The 10,536-nt window shown below is 41.5% G+C and overlaps 1 non-coding gene across 1 annotated transcript; it reads left to right on the forward strand.

Annotated features, from left to right (window-relative positions):
- The first annotated feature begins 411 nt into the window (after positions 1-411).
- Positions 412-518, forward strand: LOC120272819. The gene has a single exon (XR_005540354.1). It is a non-coding gene; the product is annotated as a small nucleolar RNA R71 (small nucleolar RNA).
- Positions 519-10,536: the final 10,018 nt, after the last annotated feature.

Raw genomic sequence — 10,536 nt, forward strand, 5'->3', positions numbered from 1 at the left:
TTGCTATATGGATTCCCATTATTCCTCATCGCATTACCTACAAAATCAACATTCTCAACTGAAGATGCATCACCAATAGAGATCGGGGAATCAGAGGAAGCATGTCCTCCACCACGCCTGGTGTAAGTAGTCACTGCCACCACATTATTCGAAGTTAGAACATCTAACTTCTTACTCAATGATTCCACTTGAGCCACTAATGAAGTTACTGCATCTATCTCATGAAGCATGGCCACCTTCTTTTTCTCTCTAGCATTCCATAGGTAGCTATTTGACACCATTTCTTCAATTAGTTGACAGGCCTCACCGGGGTTCTTGCTACCTAAGGTATCTCCTGCTGTCGCATCCAAGAGTTGCCTCGTGCTCGGATTCAACCCATTGTAAAAGGTCTGAACAATCATCCACTATGGGAATCCGTGTTTCGGGCACTTTCTTAGGAGCTCCTTGAACCTTTCCCACATCTCAAATAGATGCTCTAATTCCAATTGTACAAAGGATGAGATCTCATTCCTAAGCTTTGCAGATTTTTCGGGAGGGAAATAACGGGCGAGAAAAGTTTCTACCATCTCCTCCCATGTGGTAATTGATGCTTTAGGTAATGAGTGTAGCCACTGCTTTACTCTCCCCTTTAAGAAAAATGGAAAGGCTCTCAACTTGATGTCATCATCCATCACCCCGTTTATCTTGAGCATATTACACACCTCAAGAAAATTCTCTATATAACTATTTGGATCCTCATCGGCCAAACCATTGAACTGTGCGGATTGCTGCAACATGTGGATGAATGCCGGTGTCAGCTCTAAGTTCTGAGCTATAATTGGGGGACGCACAATATTCGATTGTGTCCCCAATACTGAAGGCCTGACATAATTGGATAATGTCCTCTATTGCTCATTTTGTTATGCCATATTATTCAACCCTTCGACTTCCAAATCAGCTAGATTAGAATGTTCTTGCACAGGTTCTTTCTATTTTCTTGTAAGTGTACGTTCAAGCTCCGGATCTCCTTCAATAAATATTGAGGGGTTCCGTCGGGTCATTAACCTGGAACTGCACAAAAAGAAAGAAAACAAGTCAGAACGATGATAGAAAAGAAAATGTGAAATAGAATGAATATATGAATAGGTAAGAAAACAAAGTGCAAAGTATCTCTAAATACTTTCTCCCTGGCAACGGCGCCAAAAACTTGACAACGTCCCTTGCGTATGTTTCGTAAGTACACGGGTTTGTCATAGTAATAAAATCCAAGGTGAGTGGGTATCGTATCCACAGGGTGTAGGGAGTGAAAATACTTAAATTTTTTCTTTACTAAGCGAAATATGAATAGTAATTATGTGACAAGATGTAATGTAAACAAAAGTGAAAGAGACAAGAGAGAGAGCACAAGTAAAGGAGAGGTAAGGCAATCGATATAAATAGGGTACTAAGATATTGATCCGCCTAGGACAATCATTTCAAGTCCAAAAACCCTCTATTATGCTTCCTAACTAATGCATTAATGAGTCGTGGAGATCCTTTAATACATGGTCCCAAATCTAAGGTCAACGATGACTACCCTATACATGTCCCAAAGGAGAAATTGAATAATCTCTCAACCTCGCACTCGTATAGAATTGCAATGAGTTCTAGGGATTCCATGTGATAAATCCTCTTCCTATATGTAGAACTAACCCTTTAGTCCAGGTGGAAGGTCCCTAGCCACAATTAAGCTCTAGATGCTAAAATCACTTCAACCCTTCACTCCATTGCACTCACAACTAAGCCCCAGCCAAAGGTCATCCCTTAGCCAATTTACTCTACTATGACCACAAAGAACATGAGGAATTGGAGGTAGAATAAATCACACTGGAGGTGAAGGGGACGCTCTGCTATCTCTCGACTCACTCTCTCAACCCTCCCCAATCTAGCTTTGTCTAACTCTCATGGTCTGTCACTCACTCACAAGGATTACCAACAAGAACTCTCAACCCTAGTGTTACTCTAAGGGAGTATTCATACAATCAATGCATTTAAGATTGGAACTCAATAAAAATATCAATTAATGAAAGCATAATAAGAAGGTTCAATAAAACGAATACATCCTAAGGTTCACAATCCAAGTACCCACTAGGGAGTTTAGCTCTCCATGGAGCTAATTGCAATCAATGAAATCAAATGTATAAGCAATAAATGCATAGAAAACCATCTCGATAGTCATGATGATGGTCTTGTGGAGAGTCCTCTACTCGTCCAAAGGTCCGTTTGTCCGTCCTAGGATACACCTTACCGAATCGGTGCCGATGAAAGCTCTTCGACTAACCTTCTTCCAAATGGAGCATGATGTTGGAGCCATAGAACCTCTGCCAATCCCTAGCCAATACCTCTCAAAACCCAAGCCACAGTCCTCTCTCAAGTTGGGGAAAAGATGGAGAAAAGGATGCTGAAATCAGGGCTGAAATCGGATTTTAAAGGGCTGGAATCGGGAATCCACACGGACTTGTGGAAGTAACACATGAGCTTGTGGAATTTCCACACGCCCATGTGGCTTCTCTGGCCAACTCCTTCTTCGGTCGGCTGTGAACAGTACTTCACATTCTTATCACATAAGCACTTATCAGAAGCAAAGTATTAAGAAAAGAAGCCAAAACTAGATCGTGAACGCACTATTTAGTGGAATCTTGGAAGCAACAAACGCGAAGACACAAGTGGGGCTCTAAGATATATGAATGTGTGCCAACCTCCATGTATTCAAGCCATTACCAATGACCCATTTTTTGAAGGAGTGAAGCGATCTACGGCATAAACGTGTGCCCATTTATGTTGCCTCAATGAAAAGTGGATTCGGGAGTGTTTTTGAAAGGGGTACCATAGTAGTTACTGTTCACAGCCGGCCGAAATCAAAATTTCAGAGAATTCACACTGGCGTGTCGAAATTCCACACGCCCATGTGGAAATTCCATAGGGGTATGTAGAACATCGATAGGCCTGTGTGGATGCCCGATTCCTGCCTATTTAAAGCTGTTTTTCAGCCCGATTTTAGCATTCTTTTCTCTATCCTTCCCTAACTTTCAAGAGGGCGGAGGTTAGAGTTTTGAGATTTATTGGCAAAGGTTTTGGAGTGGTTCTACAGCTTCTACATCGTGCTCTACTTGAAAGAAGGTTATTGGGGGAGTTTTATCGGCACCTATCCGGCGAGTTGTGCCATAGACCGGACAAGGGGACCCTTGGAGGAGACAAGGCCACTGCACAAGACCATCGACATGACTACTGAGGGGGTTTCTCTATGGATTACTTGTTTCTACATTCAATTTCATTGTTGATTATAACTAGCTCCATGGAGAGCTAAACCCCCTAATGGGTACTTGGATTTGTGAACACTAGGATGTATTTGTTTCATTAAACCTTCTATTATGCTTTCATTAATTAATGTTTTATTTGAGTTACAATCTTGAATTCTTGATTGTTTGAATCCTCTCTTAGAGTGAAACTAGGGTTGAGAGTTCATATTGGTAACACTTGTGAGTGAGTGACACACCACGAGGGTTAGACAAAGCTAGATTAGAGAGGATCGAGAGGGTGAGTCGAGAGGTAGCGGAGCGTCCCCTTTTCCTTCAAATGTGATTTATCCTATCTCTATTTCCTTGAGTTCTTTGCAGTCATAGAAGAGTGAATGGGCTAAGGGATGACCTTCCACTGGGGTTTAGTAGTAGAGGTAACGGAGTGAAGCGTTGATGTGATTTTAGCACCTAGGGCTTAATTGTGACTAGGGACCTCTCACTTGGACCAAAGGGTTAGGTCTATATCTAGGAAGAGGGTTTATCACTTGGAATCCCTAGAACTCCATGCGATTCTATCAGAGTGTGAGGTGTTGAGATTATTTGATTTCTCCTCTGGGAAATGGTATAAAATTAGTCACGGTTGACCTTGGATTTGGGACCATGCATTGAAAGATTTCTAGGACTCATTAATGTATTATTTAGAAAGCATAGCAATTTGTTCTGCAATTGAAATGATTGTCCTAGGCAGAACAATATCCGAGTACCCTATTTATATCAATAGCCTTATCTCTCAAATTTATTGTGCCTCTCGTTCTTATTTCTTTTATCTTTCTGTGTATAAATCTCATTCTCATCATATTTAGATAGAAATCATTGTGTTTCTATTCATTATTCCTTGTAGATAAGATATCCACTCACTTGGTATTTATTACTTCGACACCTGTGCACTTGTAGTTTACACGCATATTCGGTCGTGTCAAGAATCGTCAAATCTAGTTGAAGTGGAAGTTGAAGGATCTGACAACATGATTGAATAGAATGAACAGCAGATAACATTATCTTATTATACCAAACCGATAGTACTAGGGACATAATCTAGCATTATGCTACCCCCGATTACAGCTCTGAACTTTGAGCTGAAACCAACATTCATCCAGATGATTTGGCAGTCAGTGCAGTTCAATGGTTTGGCCGATGAGGATGCAAACAACCACATAGAGAACTTCTTGGAAGTTTGTGATATGCTGAAGATCAACACTGTATCGGATGATGGTATTAGATTGAGGGCTTTCCCATTTTTTCTCAAGGGAAGAGCCAAGCAGTGGCTTCATTCCTTGCTAAAAAAATTCATCACAACTTGGAATGAGATGGTCGAAGCTTTTCTTGCTAGATACTTCACTCATGGGAAGTCGGCTAAGCTTCACAATGAGATATCGTCGTTCGTGCAGATGGAATTGGAATCATTGTTTGAGACATGGTAGCATTTCAAGGACCTTTTGCGAAGGTGCCCACAAGAAGGATTTCCTGAATGGATGATCATTCAAACTTTCTATAATAGTTTGTATCCGAGTACAAGGCAATTGCTAGATGCCGCCATGGGAGGTACAATGGGGAGTCAAACCCCGGAAGAAGCCTGACAATTAGTAGAAGACATGGCCATGAATAGTTATTAGTGGAAAAAGGTGGCCGTGACTACTTGCACCGGGTGTGGCGGAGGACATGCTCCCTCCGATTGCCCGATCTCTATTAGTGCTGTATCTTTAATGGAGAAAGTCGACTTTATGGGTAATGCAATGAGGAACCATGGTAATCCATATAGCAACACTTACAATCAGGGTTAGAAGAGTTATCCCAACTTTTTGTGGAGCAACCAAGGACAACAAAAGGCCATGGCACCACCTGGTTTCCAACAACAACAAGCCCTAAACATGGAAAATAGAGTGTCCAGCTTGGAAACCCGAATGACCAACTTAGGGAAAGCCTTGACTAGATTTGTGCAATCATCGGATACACAGTTCAAATCGGTCAAGGCTACACTTCGCAACCACACCGCTTCATTGCACAACCTAGAAAATCAAGTGAGGGAAAATAGTGAAGTCTTTATCGAAAAGACCAGAGGGAAGCTTGCCAAGCAATGCCGAGACCAATCCAGGAGAGCATGTGAAGGTGATCACTTTGAGAAGTAGTCATGAGGTTGAAGGTAGGCTTCCAAGTGAGAAGACCAATGTTGAAGCACCGGAGGTCGTAGAGGTTGAGAAGGGAGCAACTAAGGAGAAGGAGGTGGCACCCCACCTTACAAGCCAAGAATCCCTTATCCCTCTAGATTGAAGAACGACCAAGTGGACGAGCAGTACAAGAAGTTTCTGGGTTTACTTAGGCAACTACATATAAACATTCCCTTTGTTGAGGTTATATCTCAAATGCCAAGATATGCCAAGTTCTTGAAAGATTTATTGACCAACAAAAGGAAATTGGAGGAGAGTGCCTCCATGATTCTAGATGCATCTTGCTCGGCGGTCTTGTAAAACAATATGTCAAACAAGAAGAAAGACCAAGGAAGCTTCATCATTCCGTGGAACATTAGCAACTTGGGTGAAGAAATGGCATTGGTAGACTCAGGGGCCAGTATCAACGTCATGCCATATTCCTTCTTTTAGAAGCTAGGTATGGGAAAGCCTAGGCCTACTCAGATGACATTGCAATTGGCAGACCGAACAGTGAGACATCCGAGGGGCATCATTGAAGATGTGCTTGTCAAAGTTGACGAGTATATATTTCATGTAGATTTTCTTGTGTTGGACATCGATGAGGATGCGGATGTTCCTTTGATACTTAGGAGGCCATTCTTGCGCATTTCCAAGGCATTGATTAACATGGACGGTGAGGAGTTGACACGGAGGATTGGAGATGATAAGCTCACATACTGCCTCGCCAAAGCCATGCGACATTCTCTTGACTTTGATGATACTCTTTACTTTCTTGACACTACTAATGAGATAATTGATGAATATATGCAGGAAATGTTCAATTCGGACCCATACAAGGGGTTGCTAGACCAAGAGGTGGAAAACGAAGAAGTACTGATGCTTGGTCTAAAGGAAGAAGTACCATCTACTCCGGGGATTATGAAGAAAGTGCTCTGTAAGATGAAGAGGGCAAGGACACGCCACAAGAAATGCTCCAAGGCTGTTGGAGATGCGCAAGAACAGGACATGGTGGATGAACCCTTATTAAATGGTACCAAGCGCAATAACTCCCCCTCTACCCTCAAGAGACTTTGCTCATCGTACTTTCAAGTCATGGGTAACAGGATAACCTTCATCTATGAGCCCCCGTGTGGTAAGACAAGGTATGTCAAGCTTAGTGATGTTAAACAAGAGTTTCTTGGGAGGCAACCCAAGCATTTACTATTTTCTTTGTTGTTAGTTTAGTGTTTGCATGAATAAGACTTCGAGTGTCGGTGTCTTGATTTTTAGATGCTTTTGCTGTGATTTCTTATGGATTTTTGGTGTCATCTTGTGCTTAAATGTGTTTTCGCGAAGTTTTCAGTCGTTCGAGCTAGTTGCTCGTGTTTTCGCTGGTATATTTTATATAGTAGGGCAGGCTCTGAGTTTTTATACATGTTCAGGAATTTTCTGCAAAGCCGACAGAGTTTTTTAAGCCATTCAGAGAAAAAGCAAGGGTGTGTGAAACTTCCGCACGCCCATGGATCTTCGCTGTAAGATCGTACAGAGAAGGCACATGGACTCACCCCTGTGGGCGATCCTGTGAGAAACGCACGGTCGTGGATATTTTCTTTACACCTGTGTGAATCTCTGCATAAGAGCTCTCCTCCATCCAGAGAATACACAGGGGCATGCGTCTTCCCCTATCAACTGCCCAGTAGCGATCTACGCCCGTGTTGAATTTTTGCACACGTGTGGAAAACACTTAATGATAATTCTCGACTGGATAGAGAATCCACAGGGGCATGCATCTACCCTTGTGGGTCGGACGCATGGGTGTGGGTATTTCCCACACGCCCGTGTGGTTGCATTTAGAGACAGAGGAAAGGGTTGCCAAGAGTGCATAGGGGTGTGTGTCTGCCTCTGTGTCTCTCTCCTGTGGAGGTGCACTGGCGTGGGTAATTTCCGCACGCCCATGTGAATGTGCAGGAACGCAAGAGCCACGGCCTTTCTTTAAAATCTTTTGGTTCTTCTCCATTCTCACACTCCCAGTCACTCAACAACCACTCCTAACACTTGTCCCGACCTCACACCATTGATCTTGACGAGTTTCACTCGATTTTAAAGCCGAATTCGAATGTTTTCGAGTTCACTATTGGTACATGCTCAATTCTTCTCCTTTTCACCATAACTTGATTTTAACTAGTTAAAATGGTAAATGTTGCTTAGTTTCTGTGTTTATAAGATTTATGCATGTTTAGAACAAACTTTGAACCAATAAAAATGTGTATCTATGGTTTAATGACGCACGGCCATGCGATTTTCACAGCCCGTAGATCCACACATTTGTGTGGAAATTTTACACGACCATTATAGTATATTTGTTTGACAACTCCCTAGTGTTTATTTTTATATTTAAATTTTCTTTTTATGGAATGATGATATCCCCTTTTTTCCTTACAGGACATTAAGGGAGTGTGGTGAGCCTCCCTACATACAATGTGAACTTGTACATCTCATCATACTCTGTGTTTGGGTCACAACTTGCCATCTGCACAAGATGAACCGGGGAAGTTCGTTTTTACCTTCCTCTTTTGTTTTCATTATTTATTCTACCATATTTCATGATTATTGTACATTGAGAACAATGTAAGAAATGATAAGTGCTTGTGTGATAAGAATACGAAATGTTCTTTCCTTATGATGAGTATTACTTTTATCGAGTTTTAACACTAATATGTGTGTATTTATGTTACTTTCATGCATATAGGGTCGTGAAGCCGAATCCTAGAGAAAGAAGCCAATGTAGATCATGAGTGCACAATTTGGAGAAAATCTTGAGAAGGTTCAAACGTGAAGACATAAGTCGGGCTCAAGATGCTAAAATTTGTGCTAACCTCCTTGTATTTAAGCTAGAACAATGATTTGGAGGGGCACAAAGGCAGTCGCATTATAACTATTCTGGCTTGTGCATGTGTAACAAGATCTCCGCCAACGCGGCCGTTCATTGAATAAGCAAAGCAATCTATGACATAAAGGTGTGCCCGTTTACGTTACCTTGATGAAAGCATGGTTTCGGGAGTGTTTCGAACCTCTACTGCAGCATGGCAATGTAGCAATACTATCACAAAATACTGTAGCAGGTACTGTTCACAGCCGGCCAAAGAAGGAGTTATCTAAAGAAGTCACACGGCCATGTGGAAATTCCACACACCCTTATGTTAATTCCACACGGGTCTTGTGAAATATTCACAGGGGCATGTGGATTCCCGATTCCAGCCCTTTAAAAGCCAATTTTAGCCCCGATTTCACCATTCTTTTCTCCATCTTTTCCCCAACTTGAGGGAGGGCGGCGACTAGGGTTTTGAGAGGTATTGTCTAGGTATTGGGAGAGGTTCTACGGCTCCAACATCGTGCTCCGTTTGGAAGAAGGTTAGTAGGAGAGCTTTCATCAGCACCGATCCGACGAGGTGTATCGTAAGCCAGACAAAGGGACCTTTGGATGAGTAAAAGACTCTCCACAAGATCATCATCATGACTATCAAGGGGGTTTTCTATGGATTCATTGCTTTTACATTCGATTTCATTGATTGTAATTAGCTCCATGTAGAGCTAAACCCCCTAGTGGGTACTTGGATTGTGAACCCTAAGATGTATTCGTTTAGTTGAACCTTGTTATTATGCTTTCATTAATTGATGTTTTTATTGAGTTCCAATCTTGAATGCATTGATTGTATGAATACTCTTTTAGAGTGACACTAGGATTGAGAGTTCTTGTTGGTAACCCTTGTGAGTGAGTGATACACCACGAGAGTTAGACAAAACTAGATTGGAGAGGGTTAAGAGGGTGAGTCGAGAGGTAGCGGAGCGTCCCCTTTCCCCTCCGGTGTGATTTATTCTACCTCCAATTCCTCGAGTTCTTTGCAGTCATAGTAGAGTGAATGGGCTAAGGGATGACTTTCCGCTGGGGCTTAGTTGTGAGTGCAATGGAGTGAAGCGTTTAAGTGATTTTAGCATCTAGGGCTTAATTGTGGCTAGGGACCTTCCGCCTAGACCAAAGGGTTAGGTCTACATATAGAAAGAGGATTTATCACTTGGAATCCCTAGAACTCATTGCAATTCTATACGAGTGCGAGGTTGAGAGATTGTTCAATTTCTCTTCCGGGACATCTATAGGGTTAGGCATGGTTGACCTTAGATTTCGGACCATGTATTAAAGAATCTGCACGACTCATTAATGCATTAGTTAGGAAGTATAGTAGGTGGTTTTTGCACTTGAAACGATTGTCCTAAGCGGATCAATATCCGAATACCCCATTTATATTGATTGCCTTACCTCTCCTTTACTTGTGCTCTCTCTCTTGTCTCTTTTACTTTTGTTTGTATTACATCTTGCCACACAAATCACTATTTATATTTCGCTTAGTTAAGAAACAATTTAAGTATTTTTACTCCTTATTCCCTGTGGATACGATACCCACTCACCTATGATTTTATTACTTCGACAAACTCGTGCACTTACGGGACATACGCAAGGGGCATTGTCAAGAAACTAGGTGTTGGAATGGATGTATTTTATTTGTTAGGGTCATTGTTTACATGCTAGTTTTACCTATGATGGCTTTATCATTCTTGTGAGATTCTTCTAGAATAGATTAATGATTGATGTAAGTTACATGCTTTTTGTGCTCTCTTGAATCTTGTTTCAGCTCTAGTATTATCTTGTGCACTCAATCTTTTGTTGATGCCCATGGAAAAGCCAACATGACTACTCTAACTCTCTTGTATGCTTAACACACTACTTTTAGTACTTAGCTTTAGAATACTAAGTTCTATCCTTTAAAAAACTCTTAAGAACTTCTAAGCCTTCTTAAGCTAGTCCTAGTATTATGGCATGTAGAGCAGTCTAAAAACATTATTTAGGGATATTCCAAAAAAACAAAAAGGCGTCTATAACAGTATTCCTCTGCTAGTGAAGCATGAATGCATCTATGTAGATCTGTAATCCAATAGTTAGGTGACTCTTATGCTTAGTCGGTATGTGCTTCCTCCAAAAAGATTTTTGTGTAGTCTACGTTAGTCAGACTCAATAAAATAAAATAAAAGAGAATAAA

This window comes from Dioscorea cayenensis, chromosome 11, assembly GCF_009730915.1.
Source record: "Dioscorea cayenensis subsp. rotundata cultivar TDr96_F1 chromosome 11, TDr96_F1_v2_PseudoChromosome.rev07_lg8_w22 25.fasta, whole genome shotgun sequence".
Lineage (NCBI taxonomy): Eukaryota > Viridiplantae > Streptophyta > Magnoliopsida > Dioscoreales > Dioscoreaceae > Dioscorea > Dioscorea cayenensis.